This window comes from Sprattus sprattus, assembly GCF_963457725.1.
Source record: "Sprattus sprattus genome assembly, chromosome: 16".
Taxonomy (NCBI): Eukaryota; Metazoa; Chordata; class Actinopteri; order Clupeiformes; family Clupeidae; genus Sprattus; species Sprattus sprattus.
The window spans coordinates 31,257,950-31,282,597 of NC_137914.1; the positions used below are offsets into that span (position 1 = coordinate 31,257,950).

The 24,648-nt window shown below is 42.6% G+C and overlaps 1 pseudogene across 1 annotated transcript; it reads right to left on the reverse strand.

Moving 5' to 3' along the window:
* Window positions 1–2,198: 2,198 nt before the first annotated feature.
* On the reverse strand, window positions 2,199–10,195 carry LOC308377311 (transcription termination factor 1-like; annotated as a pseudogene). The gene is made up of 9 exons: window positions 9,607–10,195; window positions 9,086–9,271; window positions 8,787–8,865; window positions 7,815–7,936; window positions 7,175–7,382; window positions 3,467–3,553; window positions 3,121–3,186; window positions 2,540–2,625; window positions 2,199–2,281 (listed from the first exon to the last, which is right to left on the reverse strand). The product of its transcript is annotated as a transcription termination factor 1-like (transcript).
* Window positions 10,196–24,648: the final 14,453 nt, after the last annotated feature.

Here is a 24,648-nt window from a genome sequence, read left to right on the forward strand (position 1 = left end):
GAGGGCAGAGTGTTAAGTTTGTATTTGCTGTTCGTGGCTTGTGTGGTTGCCCTGTCTCTTAATTCTGTGGAAGAGGGTAGGATTCACAGTGCCTCCCCAACTGCTGTTTTCCGGAGAATAATAAACATTCCAAACGAAGTCGTGTGTCCTTTTGTCAACAACACAACGCAGAGAGAATAAGCCACCGGTCACATATGCAGCCTAGTCAAGTTTAGAACATCAGCAACCAGTGCTACTCGAGGGGCAGCAAGAGGAGACTGTGATACTCCTTTAAAAAAAAGTGTATTTGGACCGTCGGTTTTCTCAGTTAGGTCAGCCCAGGAATGGAACCATCTCCCACAGAACATTAGAGACTCAACCTAATTTAAAAGCTTTAAAATAAATCTTAAAAAATGGTTAATAAATAACCAAAAATGTGAGCATTAGTGGGTCACTAGAACTTATATATTGGTATTTAATTAAATTTTTATTTTGTCATTGTTATGTTTGTATATATGTACAGTATATGTGTATATATAGTTAATGCCTTTTTTAAGTTGTTTAGCCATTAACACCCTGGCAGGGGGACTGCCAATGGAAACTAGCCTTTTGGCTACAATTGGGTGCGTTAACATTTTAATGTTTATTAATGTACACTGTCCCTCTTCAACAAATAAACAAACTGAAACTGAAAACTGAAACTGAAACAGTTCATGCGGTTCATGCAATTGGCAAGCAGTAGAGAATCAAACTTCACACCTTCAACCTCACCACCATGGGCAAGACCAAAGAGTTGTCAGAGATAAGATTTTAGACCTGCACAAGGCTGGAATCGGCTACAAAACCATTGGCAAGCAGCTTGGTGAGAAGCAGACAATTATTGAATAACCCCAGAACTACACAGGGGGAGCTTGTGAATGATCTCAAGGCAGCTGGGATCACAGTCACCAAGAAAACCATTGGCAACACACCACGCCGTAATTTTTTGAAGTACTGCAGCACTCGCAAGGTCCCCCTGCTGAAGGAAGAGGATGTACAGGGCCATCTGAAGTTTGCCAATGCATACTTGAATGATTCTAAGGAGGATTGGGAGACAGAATGTGGTCAGATGATACCAAAATCAAGCTCTTTGGCATCAACTCGACTTGCCGTGTTTGACAGGGCGGGAAATGCTGAATATGACCCCAAGAGTACATCATACCCACCATCAAGCATGGAGGTGGAAACATTATGCTTTGGGGCTGTTTCTCTGCCAAGGGTACAGGACGACTCCACCGCATCAAGGGGACTATGGATGGGGCCATGTAACGTGGAATACTGGGCTTGAACCTCATTCCCTCCCATTGAAAACGCAACATTAAATATTTGGAGAGGACCTGCAAAGAGGAGTGGACAAAAATCCCTCCTGAGATGTGTGTAAACCTGGTGACCAACTACGAGAAACGTATGACATCTGTGCTTGCCAACAAGGTTTATTCCACCAAGTACGAAGTAATTTTTGTTAGTCAGTTTTGCTAGGGGTTCAAATACTTATTTTTTGCATCAAATGCAAATAAAGTCATAAATGTTATCAAATGCATTTTTCTGGATTTTTTTTGTTGATATTCTGTTTCTCACTACACCTACCACTACAATTATAGATCACACATTACTTTGCAAGTGGCCAAACTTGTGAAATCACCAGGGTTTCAAATACTTATTTTCCCCACTGTAGTTATCTTGGTCACCCTTTCATGACTAGATAGTTATCTCGGTCACCCCTTCAGGCATGACTGTAGATAGTTGCATGACTGTAGATAGTTATCTCGGTCACCCCTTCAGGCATGACTGTAGATAGTTGCATGACTGTAGATAGTTATCTCGGTCACCCCTAAGGCTCCCCACACATCCCTAGGCCCATACTTTTTAAACAGAGTGCCCATAATGTAACTCATATCAATAGTGTCAATCATTTTGTAGTAGTACAGTAGTCTTAATATTTTGTTATCATGAATATCTTAGTGTTTATACTGATTGTTAATATTTTACGCACACTGGTTATTGTACTGATTGTTAATAGTCAAGCCACAGAAGCCCTTACAGCTTTGATGGAACTAGAAATATTGATTCTGTTGTAGTAAGACATTAACTCCTAATTTTTTTATCTGCAACTCACTTTGGATGTGTACTCTGTCTGTCTCACTGAGACCAAGCAAATGACATGTGACCCCCCCCTCCCCCTAAAATTCTTCATCATCCTCACAATCCTTCAGCTCCTCCTCCAGCATAGGCAGGGTCTTCTCGTACAGGAAATCAACGATGTCTGCCATCAGAGACAGAGGGAGGGAGGGAGGTTGAAGGGGACAGACAGAGAGACAATGCGGCAGAGGAAGAAGAGCAAGACAGAAGAAGAGGAGAAGCAGAGGAAAAGGGAAGAAGACAACAAAAGTGAAGTTGTTGTTTTCGTGATGTAGTGCTTTTCTCAAACCCAAGGTCACTTTTGCATACTCCACCAGAAAACAGAGAACTGTTTTAGACATGAACGAGAGCGATACATGAACCAGCAGGGGGCAGTACTCACCACAGAAAGACTTTCTGTTCGAGTCTGGAACATAGTTCACCTTCAGCTGCATGAATTTCATTTGGAGGTAGGCAGGTATGCTGTTGCTTCATAGAGAAATCACAGGAAACTTTTACTCAACATCACTCTTACACACAACATACCCAAACATCACACTCACACACAATTCACTCAACATCACACTTACAAATAACATACCCAAACATCACACTCACACACAATTCACTCAACATCACACTTACAAACATACACAAACATCACACTCACACACAATTCACTCAACATCACACTTACAAACAACATACAAACATCACACTCACACACAATTCACTTAATGTCATACTAACACATGAGTCACTCAAATATCAAACTAAACACGATTCACTCAATATCACACTGACACACGATTCTTGTGCATAAACAGGTAGTCTAAGAGTAGTTTCAATGCAAACGCATATTTAAGGCCAATAGGTCAACCCATATTGATTATGACCTTAACAGCACAGGAAGTAGCCAGCATTCAAGAACCTAAGCTTTGTACTTGTCAGTCTCCCATGTACTTGCTTACATGAGCCCCTTACCCAAACAGATGAGTGCGGTCTTCCCAGACAATGTCTGCAGATTCCTTCACATCCATTTCTTTGATCCTGGTCGGGGCACACAGAAACTGGGTTAACTTCAGAAATAAGGTCATCACAGGAGACTCTCACTTAAGCAGGATTTCTTGAATGTTCAGACGGAGGTATTTCAATAGAAAATCAAATCTTGAGTATGACTTAAAGCAGCTGTTTCGATAACAGAGTGAAGTTAGAGACACGTGAAGATGCTTTGATTAGCTGGATCTACACGTTACCAGAGTAACAGTTTGAAATCGATGCTTTGATCAGCTGTACTTAGAGGTAACCAGAGTACCAGTTTGAAACATACTCTTTGATCAGCTGGATGTGCCCCTCTATGCTCTTTCTCCCGTAGATCTTTCCACCAGTCTTCATTTTACCCATCAGGTAACTCATCCTACACAACACAGGCAGAGACAGCATCAACAGGGTTTATCTTAGCTCACAAAGGCAAGGACACACACACACACTAAACTCATAGACACACAGACACAGACACACACACACACACGTCAAAGCTGTGACAAACAGAAGCAGGATATGCATATGGTCTCCGTGTTAAGGAAACTGTCCCAGCAAGCATGCCTTCACAGGGCCTGTACGGGCCCCTGCACTAATTTTTATATTTATATTTTACGGTGGCCGAGAGGTGCAAACCAACATTACAAAATCTGAAACACTTTAACAAAGCTTGAGACAAATTTACATTTTGGAAATTACATATTATAAAACTAAATAACATTTTAACAAGTCCCGAAAGGGCTTGTGGCAAACATATGAGCCAATTAACGAAATTTAGTTTTTCGTGTGGTCGGTCTATATTGTTTTTAAATGGAGCAGACCAGACTGAAGGACCAGATATTCTGTAGCATTGCATACAATATTTTAATGAGGGACACTCGTTCGCTGTAATCGTGGATATGTCGTCATGTTTACATGGTGTACACATCAGCTTGAGGTCTCTGTACACACTTTTTTAGAGCATTTGCAGCCTCGATGATTGAGCTCCCGGAGCAAATTCATTACATGATCCCTCTTCACTCGCAGATTGTACTTTTGTTTGAGCACCTGCCACATCATGCGGTTGTCAGACAGCTGTCCAGGTCCACAAAGTTCCAGTCGTGTTGCCCTAATTATGACCATGTTTGTAGAGGAGAAATCCTTTCTGCGATATAACCCAGCATCATTCAGTTAGCTTTTTCACCACGAACTCCATAAACTCAAATTGAGCACTTCCGTTATCACTACCACGTCCATAGACATGAATGTACGTTTATATGTCTATGTCCACATCAATCACAGAGTTAGTACATTCCCTCTCCGGTAAATGTCATTTGTTAATGTGTTTCAGGACTTGTTAATGTGTTTCTGGACTTGTAAAAGTGTTTCAAGTCTTGTAAATTTGTTTTCTGAAATGTAAATTGGTTTCAGGACTTGTTAATGTGTTGTGGTAATGTAATTTTGTTTTATGATATGTAGAAATGTTTTCCACAATTAAAAATGTTCTCAAGCTTTGTTAACCCATTTAAGCCGGGAAAGCATTACCGCTGTTCTACCATTAAAGCCGGGAGCGCTGTTGCGTCATTCTACCTTTAAGGACGGGAAAGCGTTTACCGTAAATCCTCCAATTGTGGCCGGGATTCAATTAGAAGCCGGGCTTCAGATAGTAGCCGGGGTCGTGGTCCATACGAACAAATAAAGGCCGGGCCCCGAATACAAGCCGGGGGTAAAATAAAGTAGCCTATTACTGTAGCCTACCAGCATCAGTCCTTCGGCTCAAAGATGTTCTCCTCATGTTTAATATTATAATATGTAATATTGTTGGCTAATTTCATGGGCTGTTTGCAATAAAAAAAGAAATTTCCCCACGTAGGACTACTAGGCGAATGTTTAGCCTAAATGCACGTATCAGGTATCATAAAACAGTTGTAGACTTCCGTAACTTTGATATTAAATTCAAAGAGATGGTGTATGCTGATTGATTGCTGAAGAACATTCGGGAGAAAAAGCAGCAAAGAAGTTTGACATTGACCCGAGACGAATGCGATAGGCTACGAATAGCAGGTGGAGGTAAAAAGAAAGTTAGGCTGGATATCAAACCAGGTCGTTGAATTCATTTTTTCAGTCCGCGATAAGCATAATAGAGTGGGTAGAAAAATGATTAAAATCAAGGCTTTGGGAATATTTTTCTCCGTGACTGACAGTGGAGACCATAACTCCGATGTTTATTTTTTACATTGACACAACGCACCTAAAGCGCTACGCGATGTGCAGGAAGTGTTGAACGCATATGCAATGAATTAGATTAGCTTACTGCAATTATGCCCATTATTTAAATAATACAATTCTATAACAGAAGATAAGTAAGAAATAAAGGCCTGCCCCTAATACAAGCCTGCCCCAAATAAAGGCCGGAGCGCTGTGCAGCCTAAGTAAATAAAAGCCCCGGCCACAATTGGAGGATTTACGGTATGTCATTTTCCGGTATAAGGGGGGGTTTTTGCCCAAATTGTCGGCCTCTGGGCCAATGAAATGCATCAGAATAGACACGTGACAGTGCCCCAAATGTTTTGCCATTATTAGCTTTAAAAAAAAATCGTTGGCTTTCTCGCTTTACTAAGTAACGTCTCCTCCACGACAGCCAGGATTATAGCCAAGGAGTTAGCTCAAAGTAAATTAGGCAAGGAGTGAGTTGTGAGTACTGGTAGTTACAGAATATGGTTATCTGTAGTTGTTAACGATTGTTACTTGCTTAAATGTAGGTTTACTTGAGGTAAATGAAAGGGAATATGGTATCATAGAGGGCTATATTAACACTAAGCTAGCTTGCTATGTTGTTCAAACTTTCTCCAGTGAGCAAGAGTGTGACCGAGCGAATTATATCGACATCTCTTTGCATTATTATATATTCTAGTATTTCGAAACAATAATCAGTCCCTATAGAATGTTGTTTATAATCAGTTAATGCTACTGAATCCTCGTTTGACTTTATTATAGTGAATGCTTTGGTTGCCTTCCATTTCAGCCCAGCATACAGTATTCATCAGTTGATAAATAAGATGTAGCCTACTTGAAATTTGTTTTGTTTTTTATTTGAATGGAATATTTGACACTTAACTAGTTAATCTGTATCTCAGTGATAGTATCCAAATGAGCATAAAAATATCACTGGTATTTAAAAACTACATGGACAACAAAATAGTTATAATTGTTGATCAAAATCTTATTCCCTGCTGCTCATAATACATAAGTAAACAACTCAGAGGTTGACACTGTCAGGTCCATTCTCCATCCATAGTGTCCAAATGACAATAAAATATCCCTGGTATGTAAAAGCTACACGGACAACAAAATAGATGTTAATCGTATTCCCTTCTGCTCATAATAAAACAAGTAAACAACTCAAAAGTTAAAACTGTTTTGTGCTGATCCTGCACATTTACATATTTTGTTTTACTTTTGAGAAGGTGTATGTAAATATTGTAAATATTTGTAAATGAAAATTCAAATTCCCATGAAAGCCAGAGGTGTAAGCTCTCAAGTACTTTTTGAATTGTGTTCCTATCTGTTACAGGGGCTGAGAAATCAGTAATGTAGTAGGCGTTGACCCAATTGCTGAATTTTTTGAAAAACTTCAGGTTTTAGGGGAGGTTTCTGAAATCGCCCATAGGTTTTACAGGCATTTTTTCCAGGCGTTTTAGGCCTAAATGGGTTAAAGTGTTTCAGATTTTGTAATGTTGATTTGCACCTCTCGGCCACCGTAAAATATAAATATATTCAATAAATAAATAAGCTAAAAATTAGTGCAGGCTCTGTATGGGCCTAGTTAGGGCTCCTGTGGGCTACGTTGCCCTAGCCCACAGCCTGCCTGCATGGGGCCCGTGGAGGCTTGCTTGCTGGGGTTCCTTGCCAGTGTCGTCTATGTTCTCATGGATTATTCAGCCTGTCACAGAAAATGTACCTGAACTGAACATGTTTTGTGTGCAACGTGATGTGGCTGTGGCATGAGCTTTCTCACCACTTCGCCCTGCACTTCAACGAGCTGCGAGTCTGGACCTGCTCGGCCACACGCCTCCAGGCCAGTTTCTTATGCAAGTCCTTCTTCTGGATGACCGCAGTCCTGTCACCGCCTTCTCCTCCAGGCTCAGCCCTCTCAAGCAGCTGCTGGTGTACGCACATCAGGAGGACCTTAAACTCTGCCTCGGACCATGCCCCATGATTCTCACCTTAGGGACAGGAAGTGACAAAGCATAAAACAAGACTGGGTCAGTATTCAGACCTCAGTCGTCTGCATTAGTTTTAATGTCTACCTACCCTGTGTCTATCAGTTTACTTACTGTCCGTCTAGATGGCCAATCACAAAATTAGCTTTAAGGTCCAGCCCATGATTCTGGCAAAAAGTTATTAATATTTAAGCTTGATCGCCAGTCACATTTTACCCCTCCCTTCCAGCCTAACCCTGAAGTAATGCAGTGATTGCCTGGACATGTTTTATGGCTGGAATTCACAGTTTGTTTTCAAATCAGATTTATTTTGAGAGCAAACACTGAACGGACAGCTAGAGGACCATGAGGAGCAATTAAATGTTTGAATAAAAAAATGTTTGGGATTACAATTGCGGACACTGTGGATGTTCTGATGTAAATCTGACCACTTACACATCCCGTGAAAGTGATTCCGCACGGCTGAACAACTGCGACCCATCTTGTCTGATATGGCCGTCCAGTTTGACCCATGCCTATACAGATCCTTCAAGTATTTGTCCTCATCTTCTGTAAACCTGCAGAAAGGGGGAACAGTTATAACACTAATGAAACACCCCCAAACTGATGCTGCTCTCACAAACACACACAGAGTCATAACTGTTAGGTGAATATTCACTCAAGCTACCTCAGGGAGTTGCATAAAAGTATATTAATTAAATCACAACAAGCAGCTTGTTGGGCTCACCCACGTCACAGCAGGTGGGAGAGAAGCACGGGCTAACTCCCAGACTGCAGCAGACGAGAGAGAAGCAATATTAAACCCATCACAGAGGTTTATATAGATAGAAGTTTAGCGATTTTTGGCACCAAATGAATACTGTACGTCAGCAGGGATAACCACATGGTGGGTCTTTGACGTCTGTGGATTTCTAACTTTGCTTTCTGTCTTGTAAAGATGTCAGTTTAGACCCTTCTTATCACATCTGGTCCAAAACATCCTTTATGCAGACTAAGTGGCACCTTATAATCTAAGTTACACACACACACAGAAAAGCCATGTCCCTGCTGACATCAACACATGACAACCCTAACCCTAACCCTAGTTTAACACAAGGCACTTAGTTAAATATATTCTTAAGTCATTAATAGTGTTTCGAAATTATCTCTGTCAATAAAACTGATGAAACACCCCCAACATGACGCTGCTCTCACACACACATTTCATAACACTGATAAAACATCCCCAACATGACCCTGCAGTTTCATCACTAGACACACACACACACACACACACTCACACACACTGAACCCCACTGTGCTGCTCACCTGGTGGGGGAACTTTTAGTCACCTGAGGCCTTATTAAAATGTCTGTCTGGGCACATTTCTTTATAGAGACAACCTATTTTTGAGAAACTTGTGTTTACCTCCCCTTGTAATTTTCGCTGTTGCACATCCTCCTGGCTCTGTTAAGAATAGAGTTCCAGGAACGAGGAATCCCGGCGCCTGTTCAGGAACAGGACACAATTCACTGCTGCACTGCAGGCTGCACTGATGTACATCTCTAACTTCCAGTCACTTGATACAATTTGACAAGTATCATCTCAAAAAAAAAGTATGTAGGTATGACAGCAGTGGGCACACTCACAGAACAAAACTCAGCCTGTGTCACTCACTCACATGTCTCATACTCATACATGACATGACATCTGATATCTATACTCACATAAACACCTGAGGAAGTTGAACTTCATCTTCAGCCTTTGGATGGTTTCTTTCTCATCTGGGAAGCGAGTGGGTCTGAAAAGCTTTAACTCGCTGTCAATACCAGAAAGGGCCAGAAAGTCCTTCATATTCCGATTCAGCCGCTCGTTCTCGGACGTGCTGAACCACCCAGTTCGCAGAGGGATCCCTGTGGCATGGTGGGGGCGGAGGAGGAGCGATAAAAACAAAAACCCTGGATCACATGACTGAATTTATCCCTCAAGTGGTCAGTGGTCCTTCAACTTCTCAAACACAAAAATCTAAATGATGTTTAACTCAGAATGTCATAACAAACCATACCAGAATCATGAGAAAAGGTCCTGGGCAATATATACATAACACTGCTGCAGGCCTCACATATTCCCTATGGCCTGAATGAAGATAAACTCCTCCCCTCTGAAAATGCAAACTTATTCACCCTGTTTTACAGTGCACTGCTGGCTTTGGATACTCCCAATGGCTAAAATCAACTTGCTTACTCACCTTGCTTCTTGTACATTCTGTAGCGTGGTAGGTCATATCTGACGATATTCTTCACATCCTCAATGTTGGTAAACTTGTATTGAGGCAAGAACTCTTTGATCTCCTTCCTGATGGCATCGTCAATGTCCAGCACATCTGGGTGAAGCTGAGCGTCTGTGGGAGAGTGTGTGTCTGCAGCAGGCTGTGTGGGTGTCTTTCTGACCTTCGCTACAGGACGGTCTGGCTCTTCAATTCTCCTTTTCTTCTTCTTTTTCTTCACCTCTCTCTCCAGAGCAGCAGCATCATCTGCACCCTCTTGTGTCACCCTTACGTTCTCTGCATTGCGTTTTCTTTTCTTTTTGTTTTGCCCTTCTCTTGTGTCACACTGGCCCTTGACGGGTCTACAGTCATCTTTCTCACTCTTTGTTTTCTTCTTTTTGTGTTTATGTTTTGTTATGAGAGTCGACTTCCGTAGTGGTTGTCTCTGGCATCGCCTCTAAAAGTTGCTTCTTGCTCTTGTTCTTCTTCTTTTTATGAAAGACAAGCTCTTCCTCCATCATGGTCACCTCAAGTAGGTTTTCCCCCTATAACAGCGTGAATAAAGGAACATGGACATGCATATGTCTTTAACAGAATTCCAGGGGATGTTAAGTGCCTTGGACATTTTTTTGTATCCTTCCCCTGACCTGTACTTTTCAATAACCTTTTCTCTGAGTTTCTTAGGGTGATCTGTGGTCTTCATGTTGTAACAGTAGCCAGGAATACTGATTACTGAATACTGACCAGTGAATAGACCTTCCAGACACAGGTGTCGTTATACTACAATCACTTGAGACACATTTACTGGACACTGATCCCCATATCACAAATTGTGAGACTTCTAGCACCAATTGGCTGGACCTCTGTTGAATTAGGTCAGTCTATATAAAGGGGGTGATAAAGGGGGTGAATACTTATGCAATCACTTATTTTCATTACATATTTGTATTTAATTTAAATAACTGTGTAGAAATATATTTTCACTTTGACATTAAAGAGAGCTATTTTGTGAATTTTTTTGTCCAAAAAGCCAACTTATATTGACCATGACTGATTTATAAAAGCCATAAAAGGGTAAAACATCCAAGGGGGTGAATACTTACGCAAGGTACTGTAGGTACTCCACGTGATATAACATAACATAACTTAACAATAAGAACTTAACAAACGATATACCTATGAAAGACAAATAATAGTAGACCTACTAGATAAACATATTGCACAATATGCAATATAGATACTAAACATAAATACACGCACTAAACAGATACACATACGTACCTAGATGTCTTTCACTATCTGCTAGAGCTATACTGAACATAGGCTAGTTAGGCCTACTGGTAAAATGCATAATGTTTAACAGTAAAATCTCAATTTAGCTTGCACCTAGGGTTGCCAACTACCTAAACCCCAAATGAGGGACACTTTCTTCCAGGTGCGCACACGCGCCAACAGCTGACCAACAATAATGGAAATTGCAAGGTTTCATTAGCCATACCATAAACCTATTAAATGTGTTATTTTGGCAAAACAACTACTGTACTTGCTTGGATGTTGTAGGAGCCAAATGTACCTTTATGTTGATTCATATATTATCTCCTTATTAGTATGTGCAAGTGTGTGTGTGTTTGTATGAGTGACACTATGGCCGTAGGTATTTGCCCCACCTAGAGGACACCTGAACACACCTGAGAGGCTGAAGGTGGAGCCCAAGGGGGAAAGGCCTTAAAAGCCAGGAGCCACAGCATCTGGGCGTGGCTGAGGAAGGCAACAGTTTTTTGACCGTGTGCCAGGACGTTAACGAAGGAGAACTGTGCTTTACGAAAGACCTTTTAGTTTAAAATCTTTATTTTATTTGCAACAACTTGTTATCCACCATTCTACAATAAACGGTCAAAGGGACCAACTGGACTCACCTCTACTTCTCATCTTTTCTACACGCGTCAGAACTAAATCCAACTCAGCCGCCAGTGGTAGTAAAATAGGAATTGCTGCTACAATTTAGTCAAAAAACTGCCTTGGATGGATGTACTTGGAAGAAAACAACATTGGATGGAACTGGATTCTGGAACAAAGGAAGTTCAAGCGTGAATTCAAGTGCATGTGCCACTCTGAAGTGCTGGAGGGCCAAGATTGAATCCAAGTGAATCCACAGCAATCGGTATGTTAATGAAAAAACTTTGAAAGGAATCTTGTTTATTGTCTTAAGAAGAATCATTTTTGTGGAATATTGAGTTATATTTTTGAACAAAAAAGGACTTTTAAGTTTGTCAAGTTGAACAAAGAGCCTCAGTTTCCAAGATGGATGACCATGCTGTTACTTCTGTTGATTCTGAAAAGCAAAAAGAAATGTTTGAGTTAGAAAATAAGAAGAAAGAAGCAAAGCAACTTAGAAAGAATAGATTGGCTGCTTTGACTCGTAAAATGAATAAGATGAGTGAGCTCATGTCTGATCCAGCAAACCTGGAGCAAGTAAAGGAGAGCCTACAGATATATACAGGGGTGTTAGAGGAGTTTAATGAATTGCACAAACAATATCAAGAGCTTTTGTCAAAGGATGAACGTGTTACAGACACAGGACAGTGGTATGAACCGAAGAGGATTAATATTGAGGAGTTTAAGACAAGGGCTGATGAATGGATAAAATCTTGTCCTGTAGTTGCACCTTCAACAGAGAAGGAAGATGAAATTAGTCCTGAGGACAGCATCTCTTCAGTAAGTAGGGTATCTAAAAGTTCAAAATCAAGTTCAGCTTCAGGCGGAGAGGGCAGCACTTTTAGCCAAGGCTGCTACTATGAAAGAAAGGCATGCTTTAGAGAAAAAGGAACAACTTTTAGCCACAGAAAGAGAAGAAATTAGAAGGCAAAGGGAGACTTTGAATTTTGAGGCTGAACTGTCTGCTACAAATGCCAAGCTTGCAGTGTATGCTGGTGCTGAGGAGCAAGTGACTTCTACCCCAGCTGATGGCATGAACGCGTACTTCGAGGAAAGGAACCTGGAACTCGCCAACATGGACACAGTGCACCAAGTGGCTCTCACAACCAACATGCCTGAAGAAAGGATTGTTCGACCAAAGGATGGGGCGAAACACGTACCTTTGTTTCAAGCAAGCAGCAGACAAGGTGAACTAGGTGACCATATAGGACATTGGTTACTCCAAGAAACCCCAGAGCAGAGGTCCAGCTCAAAGGTCACAGTCCGGATTGAATCAGCAGGCAGCTCGTGCAACTCAAGGAGGTAATGTTTCAAAACTTTTAAATGAGAAATCCATTGATCACTCTGACAAAGTTGAGCTCAGTACAGAATACAGACCGCTGGTTGATGATCTAGTAAACTCCCAGGCAGACATGGCAGGTCCTAGACTACCTGAACAAGAGCAGTGCAGGTCATTACAGGACATTGTAGCTCCCAGTAATCTAATTGCCATCTTGAATAGACAAAATGAAATCACGTCTATGCTTCTCAGACAGCAGCAATTATCCACATTGCCACTTAAAAGTGTTACTGTCTTTGATGGAAATATCTTAGAGTTTAGGTCATTTATGAACTCTTTTGAACATAACATTGAGAAGAAAACAGACAATGGACTAGACAGATTGTTTTACCTCGAACAATATACAAAAGGTCAAGCTAGGGAACTAGTAAGAAGCTGTCAGCATATGGATGGAGATCAGGGTTATCTCAGAGCCAAATGCTTGTTGCATGAACATTTCGGCAATGAGTAGAACATTTCCACCGCTTACATTGAGAAAGCTCTTAGTTGGCCTAGCCTGAAGCCTGAAGACCCAAAGGCCTTGAAGGAGTATGCTCTGTTTCTGAAAGGATGCTGTAATGCCATGACAAAGCTGGATTACATGGATGAACTGAATGTTGCCTCTACCTTGAAGGCCTTAGTAATGAAATTACCCTTCAAGTTTCGTGATAAGTGGAGGACTAAAGCTCAGGAAAAACTGGATAGCAACAGCAGGATTACATTTTCAGATCTTGTACAGTTCATTGAGAAACAGGCAAAAATATGCTCCAACCCAGTATTTGGAGATATCCAAGAGTCAGTTGCAAGTAGGAGTAAAAGACCCGAGGTAAGCAAGCCCATGTTTAGGCCCAAGGTTAGTTATGCAGCTAATGTGGCAGCGGTAACCACTCCAGTGACTTCAAACATGGACAGTGATGTAAAATCCCCATGCCTCTGCTGTGATGGTGCTCACAGTCTGGAGCACTGCTCTGCATTCAAGAAGAAATCACACAGGGAAAAGTTGAATCTTTTACAGGAAAAGGCACTCTGTTTTGGATGCTTGCGTACAGGACACAGAAGCAAAGACTGCCATGCAGGGCGTCTGTCATGCAACATCTGCAACCGAATGCATCCCAGTGTGCTTCACATCAACTTTCCGGTCAAAGGTGAGACCTCAAAGTCATCAGAGCCACCAAAGAACATCAAAGAGGTGAAGTCCAATGTTTGTAGGCATAATGGGGCCGGGAACTCTAAATGTGCACTTTCAATCTTACCTGTTCAAGTGAAGTCTGTGAAAGGCAACAGGATCATTCAAACTTATGCTTTTCTCGATCCGGGCAGTTCGGCAACATTCTGCACAGAGAGGCTGGCGCAAAAATTGAGCCTTGAAGGGAAACCAACAACTGTGTTGCTAAAAACAATGTCACAAGAACGGCACGTCAAGAGCATGTTGGTGTCAGGTCTAAAAGTGAGCGAACTTACAACTAACAACTTCCTTCCTTTACCAGAAGTCTTCACTCAAAGGTCTATGCCGGTGACTAGGGACGACATCCCAACAGAGGCGGATTTAAGGAAATGGCCTTATATCAGTGAAGTTCAATTACCACAAATAGACTCTGACATTGATTTACTCATTGGCATGAATGCAGCAAATTTGATGGAACCCTGGCAGGTGATCAACTCACAAGAAGATGGGCCCTATGCTGTAAGAACCCTACTAGGTTGGGTAGTCAATGGTCCATTGGGAGGATGCAGTAAAGGTGTGGACAAGGCCACAGCGACTGCCAATAGGATCTCCCTGGTTAACCTGCAAGAACTTCTGGTGAGTCAATACAACACCGATTTCAATGAGAGAGTCTATGATGAAAAGAGTGAAATGTCAGTAGATGACAAGAAGTTCTTGAACATTGCCAATGAATCTGTTAAAGTGATAGAGGGTCACTTCTGCATTAACTTACCTTTTAAAGCTGATAAGGTGACAATGCCTAACAACCGTGTGATTGCAGAGCAACGCCTTTTGAATCTGAAAAGGAAGTTCAAAAGAGATCTGAATTATCAGAGGGAGTACAGAGAGTTCCTGAGTGATGTCATCCATAAGGGCTATGCTGAAATGGTTCCCCCAGCACAGGTGAACAGAACTGATGGGAAGGTATGGTATATCCCTCATCATGGGGTATATCACCCAAAGAAGAAGACCATCAGAGTAGTGTTCGATTGCGGTGCAGCATTTCAGGGAACAGCCCTCAACTGTGAACTACTCCAAGGCCCAAATCTGACAAACACACTGATAGGAGTGCTGACATGTTTCCGAAAAGAGCCAGTAGCACTGATGGCAGATATACAGGCCATGTTCCATCAGGTCAAGGTCACAAAAGGTGATACAGACTTTTTGCGCTTCCGTTGGTGGCCTGAAGGAAATGTGGATGATGCTCCTACAGAATTCAGAATGACTGTTCATTTATTTGGAGCGGTCTCTTCACCCAGCATTGCAAACTTTGCACTGAGAAAGACTGCACAGGACAATGCAGGCAACTTCCCACCTGAGGTAACAAAGACAATAATGGAAAACTTTTATGTGGATGATTGTTTAAAATCTGTGCCCACAGAAAAGGAAGCAGTAGAGCTGATCTCAAATCTCACCACAGTCTGTCACCAAGGAGGATTTCATTTATCAAAGTGGATAAGCAACAGCAGAGCCGTCCTTGCTACTGTTCCACCAGAGGACAGAGCCAAAGAGGTAAAGGAATTGGACTTGAGCAAAGATCAGTTGCCCATGGAGAGAGCCTTAGGACTTCAGTGGTGCGTGCAAAGTGACTCCTTTAAGTTAAACATCACAATCAGTGAACGTGCACTTACCAGAAGGGGTATCCTATCAATGGTATGCTCAATTTACGACCCCTTAGGTTTTTTGTGTCCACTTACTTTGCCAGCTAAATTGTTGTTGCAGGAACTATGCCGACAGAACTTTGGATGGGACATGACCATTCCCCATACTCTATCTGAGCAATGGACAAATTGGACCAGTAAGCTGTCACTGCTTGAAGGCTTTGAGGTACCACCCTGTTTCAAGCCACATCATTTTGGTGAGTCAGTGCACAGCCAGATCCACCATTTCTCTGATGCCAGTGAGCTAGGCTAACGCACAGCCAGCTATCTCAGAATTACTAACGCAAAAGGAAAGGTCCATGTAGCATTCTTGATGGGCAAAGCGAGGGTAGCTCCATTAAAAAGGCAGACCATCCCGAGGCTGGAGCTAGCCGCAGCAGCTTTGTCAGTCAAAGTGGACAGAATGCTCAAAGCAGAACAAGAGATAAGTCAGTGTTTTGGTCTGACAGTACAGCTGTGTTAAAGTACATCTCAAATGACCACACTCGCTTTCACACCTATGTGGCGAATAGGGCATCTAGGATTAGGGAAGCCACACAAGTGTCTCAGTGGAGATATATTAACACAAAACGAAACCCTGCCGACGACTGCTCTAGAGGTGTGAGCGCAGAGAGCTTCATGCAGAAGCAAAGATGGATTTGTGGACCGGAGTTCCTCTGGTCATCAGAAGAGGATTGGCCAAATGACACAGTAGACAGGAGACAGCTTTGTACGGATGACCCAGAGGTCAGAAAATCTGTAACCGTTAATTTCATAATGCAGACATGTGAGGAAAGGCCCACAGACAAGTTACTCAATTACTTTTCAGATTGGCTGAAGTTAAGAGTAGCTGTTGCATGGATAATGAAAGTGAAGGATGCATTGAGGCACTTGGTGCAGAAAAGAAAGGACTCAAAGGACGGTCAGTATCAAAGGGCAACCCGAATAAACACAAGGTCTGTTAAGTTCAACATGAAAGAATCAATAACAGTTGAAGATCTAAAAGGAGCAGAAAATGCAATACTTACCTATGTGCAGAGACAAAGTTTCCCACAGGAAATCAGCATGCTGCAAGAGGGAGCATCCTGTGTGAGAAAAGGCAGCGGCATCTACAGACTGGATCCGACGCTGGATGGTGGCATTCTCAGAGTGGGTGGGCGTCTGAGGAGATCAGCGATGCCAGAGGAAAGGAAACACCCTGCCATTCTGGCCAAAGACCACCATGTGTCCACTCTCATCCTGCGCCACATTGATGCTCAAACTGGACATGGTGGACTGTTACGCCCTCCTACTGTCCCTAGGGGTCGTGGTTCTTTGTGTTGCTCGTTGGCTGTGTTTTGTTCCGTTATTGCATGCAGGTGCGGCTGGTGATTGCGGGCGGAGCCAGATTCATCTTAAGCCGGAGTGGCAGTCCGGAAGGGTCTCTCCCTGCTGCGTGCCGTCACGTTTTTCGGGCCTTCGTTTACTGTTGTGACCTCCAGTTGTTGAATTCTCTTTGTTTGTTATCCGCGCTTATAAACAAAACCCCTAGACACGAGTCCCACTTGACTGTTCGTCATTGTGTTACGTATCGGAGTGCCTGGTTTGTAACAGTTGGGATCTCGTCCAGTAGTAAGGATTGTGTGTATTGTGGTAGGTGAAGGCCATTTAGTGTTTGCGACGGTAGGTGAGTACCAAGAGCTTGTGACTTGACTGGGTGGGTGCATTGCATCGCAATTAGCAGCCGCCGGGCGGAACGATCCGTCACTTTATTATTTTAGTTTGTTGTTTTCTGGTGGTCATCCTTATTCGGTGCGTTATCAGAGGTGTGCAGTAGGCTGTACCACTGGCCTGCTGCATCCTCTCGAGCTCAACGGACAAAGTATACCGGGTAGGGAACCCACTGAAGATCAGTGAGAGGGATCAGTTTTTTTTTGGTTTTGTTAGGGGTTGCGGTGTAGCGCAGACCGTCCAGTCACTCACCAGGTACTGAAAAGTCGCTTTAGTGTTGTTGGTGCATTGCGTGATCGCGGTGCTACAGGTGGGGTTGGAAAGGGTTAGACGATTTGTAAGCTGCTATAGTGTTTCGGGTTATTGCCCATTTCGTGCGTCTAACCTAACCTGCACCTGTTAAGTGTAACGTGTCTTGGCACGGTAGAGAGAGCCAGTGGTCATTTCTGGAGGATTTGGTGGCCACTTCGAGTCCAGTGTCGCCCTGTTGCAGCCACCCGACACTGGGACTTCTGTGTGTTTTGTTTGTTTATTGGTTGGGTTTTGTCATCATGGCACAAGCACAACACTTTGAGGAGGGGTGTGGAACTCTGTCCTCTCCGGTTGGGTACGATTCGTCCGACTCTTGTACCATATCTGATTCTTTTCTGGTTACTCTTGACGATTCAGGGAGAGCGCCTGAGGCCGTTGCCCATATGAATCTTGCAGGAGCTAGTAATACATTGAATGAAGGCAGATACGGGTCGGGGAATATGGCTCATACAAACTCTGACGCTCTGTCAAGGGTACCGTAGTCTAATCTCCATGTCTACGATTAACGCAATCGTATGTCATGACTTTGTTTTGTTTTTGGTAGTGAGTGTGAGTGTTTGCTTTACATTGTTGTGGGCATGTGTGCGTGCATACGCTGGGAGTTCGGAGTGGTGAGTATGAAAGCGATGCGTGTGCAGGTGTATGTGTGTTTTGTGATTTACGTTTATTACAGCATGGCTGTATACCCTTCGGTTTGTTGAAATTGTGCTGCTGCACGCATCCCTGTCCGTGGGTGTGATGCCTGCACGAAATAAATATGATGTAGCCTAATGTGTTTAGGTAATTATGGAGACTGGAGTCACCATCTTTGCGGGGAGGTGTTACGCCCTCCTACTGTCCCTAGGGGTCGTGGTTCTTTGTGTTGCTCGTTGGCTGTGTTTTGTTCCGTTATTGCATGCAGGTGCGGCTGGTGATTGCGGGCGGAGCCAGATTCATCTTAAGCCGGAGTGGCAGTCCGGAAGGGTCCCTCCCTGCTGCGTGCTGTCACGTTCTTCGGGCCTTCGTTTAGTGTTGTGACCTCCAGTTGTTTGTGAAATCTCTTTGTTTGTTATCCGCGACTACAATAAAACCCCTAGACACGAGTCCCACTTGACTGTTCGTCATTGCGTTACTTACCAGAGTGCCTGGTTTGTAACATGGACGGAACCATATGCTATCCCAGGTACGAAAAACATACTGGATTGTAAATGCAAACACTGCTGCACGAAACATTCTCTCTCACTGTGTGACTTGCAGAAAGAACAGAGGAAAACCTGGTGAACAAAAGATGGCTGATCTGCCAGGTGAAAGACTTGTCACAGACTTGCCACCATTCACAAACGTTGGTCTTGACTACTTTGGCCCATTTGAGGTGAAAAGGGGCAGAAGTATGCAGAAAAGGTATGGTGTCATCTTTACCTGCATGACCAGCCGAGCAGTACATCTGGAGGTGGCCTGTTCTTTAACCACAGACTCTTGCATCAATGCTATCAGACGTTTTTTGTGTCGAAGAGGCCCGGCGCAACACATGAGATCCGATCATGGCACTAACCTTGTAGGTGCAGAGAGAGAGCTGAGAGAAGCACTTCAAGCCATAGATAACAGAAAGATCCAACAAACTCTAAGGAAGGAGGGAGTTCAGTGGAGCTTCAATCCCCCCACTGCTTCTCACCATGGTGGGTTCTGGGAACGCCTCATCCGAATGGTAAGGCATGTCTTATGTTCAGTACTGAAGCAGCAAACTTTAGATGATGAAGGCCTAACCACTGTTTTCTGTGAAGTTGAGGCAATTCTCAACAGCCGGCCTATAACAAGAGTATCTGATGACCCTCAAGATTTAGAAGCCTTAACTCCCAATCACATACTTCTGTACAGAACTAACCCACTTCTGCCCCCTGGAGTCTTTTCAAGTTCTGACCTTTACCACAGAAGACGCTGGAGACAGGTCCAGTATATTGCTGAGCTCTTCTGGAAGAGATGGCTGCTAGAATACCTCCCTCTCCTCCAGGAAAGACAAAAGTGGTCAAGAACCAGAAGAAACTTTGTCCCAGGCGACATTGCACTAATAGCAGATAACAACGCTCCTCGCAGCTGTTGGCTACTGGGAAGAGTCTTAGAGGCCAAGCCTGATGCCAGAGGCCATGTCCGTGTGGTGAAGCTGCAAACAACGACAAGTGTACTGGAGAGGCCAGTGTCCAAAATCTGCTTACTGCTCGAGGGTGATGACATTTCCTGTAAGGTAAAATCCTGAGAGTTCAAGATAAGTGTATTTATTCACTTTGAGTTCATATTTTGAGATTATTTTGTGATTGCCAAATGATTGAAAATATGTAAACTGCAAATAGAAATGGCTCCTTTGTAATTTAAATAATTGTCTTTGCCTCTACAAACCCAATTAGGGGCCGGTATGTAGGAGCCAAATTTACCTTTATGTTGATTCATATATTATCTCCTTATTAGTATGTGCAAGTGTGTGTGTGTTTGTATGAGTGACACTATGGCCGTAGGTATTTGCCCCACCTAGAGGACAGATGAACACACCTGAGAGGCTGAAGGTGGAGCCCAAGGGGGAAAGGCCTTAAAAGCCAGGAGCCACAGCATCTGGGCGTGGCTGAGGAAGGCAACAGTTTTTTGACCGTGTGCCAGGACGTTAACGAAGGAGAACTGTGCTTTACGAAAGACCTTTTAGTTTAAAATCTTTATTTTATTTGCAACAACTTGTTATCCACCATTCTACAATAAACGGTCAAAGGGACCAACTGGACTCACCTCTACTTCTCATCTTTTCTACACGCGTCAGAACTAAATCCAACTCAGCCGCCAGTGGTAGTAAAATAGGAATTGCTGCTACAGATGTATTGTTCATAATAATAGTCAAGACAATCATTAAAAGTTTCTCTCAAATTTCATGTTGTTTTCGTTGAAATAGCATTAGACCTGTTTAGCATAGACTCCTGGTTGTTATGGTTATCTAGGTGCTATGCTAGCTAGCTAGCTAAGGGAACTTTTAATACCCTACCCTATACATTCTGATATGATATATGAAAACAACAATGTGCAAGTTTCCAATTTAATCGTGATTTAAGATACTTAGATCGCTCAAAGTTTCACCTTTCCGTGTTGGCGTTACAAATGCTTGTTGTGGAGATTAGTGCAGTTGAGAGCCGCTTGTCTCCAGGGTACAGACACTAAACTGTTATAGTTCTCTCTTTTCACGGATACAAAATAAAAAAGACTGTGATTGGAATACGGGACTGCAGCTGTCCCTGACGCTGGCGGGACAAATCAAAATCATAATTCGGGATGTCCTGGACAATTCGGGACAGTTGGCAACCCTTCTTGCACCTAAGTTATAACGTACTTGAGTGTGCTAACATTAGCGATAACGTCAGCTAGTTCGAGGTGTATGCATAGGCTAACCATTCAATTAGCAGCACATTTCCTGTATTTTACAATGATTAAACATGGACTTACCTGATAGTGATGCACAGGATTAATGTAGCTTATTCCTCTTCTTTCTTTTTTCTGCCCCTGACTCATGCGGTCTTTTCGAGGCCATTCCGGGTAACCTCCTGTCAAGTTCGCTGTCAAGTTTGCCTGGCCACTTTAGACAGGGCAACCACCGCGAGCTTGGGATGGTGCATGTGTATTTGAGGGGGGGGGGACCATCGTAACTTTTTTTTGAGCAATTAAATATATCTCTTGTTCTGCCTGTTTGGTGAAATGCATGGCTAAAAGGTGCCTTATGTTTCTATACTGAAATAATATCGGCATTATTATTATTATTATTATTATTATTATTATTATAACTATGATCAGGGGCGCAACTGAGGCGCCTACTCTAGTCTGTTTAGTCCTCTAAAATGTTATATAACATTAAGGAAATGCAGAAATGATTTAGAAACGCACAACAGCAGCTACATATAGAAAATTCCCCAAACATTTTTTTTTTTTTTTTTTTTACCATCGCTTTGGCGCTCCCATGGTCCGGCGCCCCTATGCGCCGCATACAGCGCATACCCACTTTTTGCGCCACTGACTATGATGATTTTTTTTAAGTTGCCTATTTTTGGGGTCCCCCTCAGGACTTGGGGCCCTACGCGCAGCGCGTAGTGCGCGTTATGTATAAGAGTGAATTGCGTACTGACTTTTTGGGGAATGTGTTACAAGCAGTGAAATGTATTAAGTGTTTATTACAATTCAAACAATGTGCTTTTACATTGTTTTCAATGCTATACAGTTCAAAGTGAATTACAAATATTTCTTTTTTTTTTTATTGCGAGTGATGATGCCAGAATCTTGTGCAGCCTTTGGATGCTTTAATCTCCGTTGTCTCAAAACGAGAACCATTGGGATCACCTTTCACGTGTAAGATATTGCAATATATTGACAGAAGGCTTTTTTAGAATATGTTTGTTTACACCCCCAACAATATGATAATTTAGGTGTGTATTTGTGTCCTTACCCTTAATGTAAATGGAAATACGTTGAAAATGTTGCATTTCTCACTTTTTTAAGGTTTCCAAAAACAGTGAGAGGAGGAGGAAGTGGGAAGTTGCCCTAAGAAGGGACGGTTTTGCTGCCTCTAGTGCTCACTGCAGAGCAGTGAACAGTCAGTGAGGACTTTAACAGGACGGGGCAGACTGTCCAGCTCAAAGACTGTGTTGTGCCAACCATTTTCAACTCCCCATCTCATCTTCAGAGGGTATGTGTATCTATAGTGGCCAAAACAGGTACTGGTATCTTACTTCGGAATCAGAAGACTCGAGAGGCATAACTGAAAAGAGCTGAAAGCTTGGTTTATTGTCACAGTCAAGACAATAAGAGAAGGACCCCGGGAATCGTTCTAATGATACAAAGTGTGTAAACCCTTTATATAGACCTCAGTTATCCTAGAATATTATCTGTTCATGTCTTACTGGCTTTGGGCCAACTCCAATCAGAATTATCAAATTGTAATATTCATAAGAGGGAAGACATTCATATACATGGCGACTAAGAGTCTAACTCCCTTTTCTGCACATCTGGTATTCTTAGAGACACCAGACTTTGATTAATTTATTACAGGAAGCCTAAGCCAATTGTTCATGATGTCTAGAGAAATCCCCTATAACACGGGGAAAAGCACATGGGATCACATGAGCTCACATGAGCTCACATGGGTTCTTGTAATTTAGAAGCCAAACAATACCTACAGTTTAACAATAACTAAAAATGTGGCCTACATATCATTGACCAGCAACAATTACAGTGCATGAAATGCCCTGTATTGTTATTCCTAAGTTCCTTCTTCTTCTTCTACTTCTTCTTCTCACCTTTTTCTGCGATTAATTCAGCTCGAACCGCTTAACTTAGAAACTTCGTTCAAACTGCGTAGGTCTTGTAAAGGACACTTACACTGAAAAAAAAGGGAATTGGCGGTCTGTTCAAACTACACATATTAATTACTATATACTACATCATTTGTTACATTTTCTCCTCTAAAAATGTTTAAATCTAGTAGTAATAATATCTCAGGATTTGGATGGGGGGTCGCTGAGGTGTGGAGTAGAGATGGCAGGAAGTGACGTGGCAGATGAGGTTGTGGAGGTGGAAATGGGTGGTGAGGACGCGGGAGGATCAAGCTGTGGAAATTGGGAGAAAGTAATAAGACGAGGTAAAAAGAAAAAAAGAACTAGCAGTCAATCTGATGGTGAAGGTTTGGGATCAGATGAAGAAAGTGTTAGTGTCATTGAAAAACGAAAGGAAGAGATAAAGGTAAAGTTACAGTTTGATTCTCCCTGTTCCATCAACCCGTTGAAGCTGTCTAAAGCCTTGCATATCGCTGTAGGAAATGTCAATGTTAAATCGCTTAGGGATGGGAGCTTAATAATAACTTGTAATGATATCAAACAGCAAGATCATTTGATTAAAATGACATCTTTGGAAGGAAAGAATGTGAAGTGTGTTGTGTGGGAGAGGAAGAAAATTGTACAAGGAGTAATCACAGGGGTTTCAACTGAGCTTACAATTGAAGATGTAATGAGTAATGTAACGGGGGCTAAAGTGGAAAAGGCAAAAAGATTGATGTACAGCAAAGATGGTGTTAAAAAGGATAGCCTATCTATCCTACTGTCCTTCCGAGAGGAAATACTACCGTTTAGAGTCAAAGTAGGCTACATGAGTTATCAGGTGCGAGCTTATGTCCCACCACCGCTAAGATGTTTTAAATGTCAAAGGTTTGGCCATGTAGCAGCTATATGTAGAGGTAAAGCTAGATGTGGTAAATGTGGAGGGGAGGATTATGAGTATGGCCAATGCAAGGAAGGTACTAGCATTAAATGTTGCAACTGTGGAGGAGAACACAGTGCTGCCTATAAAGGGTGTGAGGCGCACAAACGTGCCGCTGAGATTCAGAGAGTTAGAGTGGAAGAGAAGGTGACATACGCAGAGGCAATTAAGAAAGTTGGTACCAAAAGGGGTGCAGCGCCAGGAGGGGGTGTAGGCTCACCCGAGCAGAGTCAGACTCAGAATTTTCAGACTGTAAGGCATAACAGCAGGGTTGTACATAAAACATGTATTGCAATGGATAATGTTACATTTGTAGCATTCCTAGCGGAAGTAATAAACTGCTCGGCCCAAACGCAGAGTAGAACAGAGAGGATTAAAATCATCATAAGGGCAGGCAGCACAAAAGTACATTGGTTTGGGAGAAATTACTGTAGATGAGAGAAATGATGCACTCACAGTAGGGGGACAAGACACACAGTCATCATGTGGAGGTTTGTAATGGCTTTTACAATTCTCCAGTGGAATGCCCGAAGCCTTTGCTCCAATGGGCAGGAATTTAAGAAATACATTGAAGAGCTTAGTGTGAAACCAAATGTTCTCTGTGTGCAAGAGACATGGCTTAGGCCACATTTAGATTTTATTATCCAGGGGTAGCT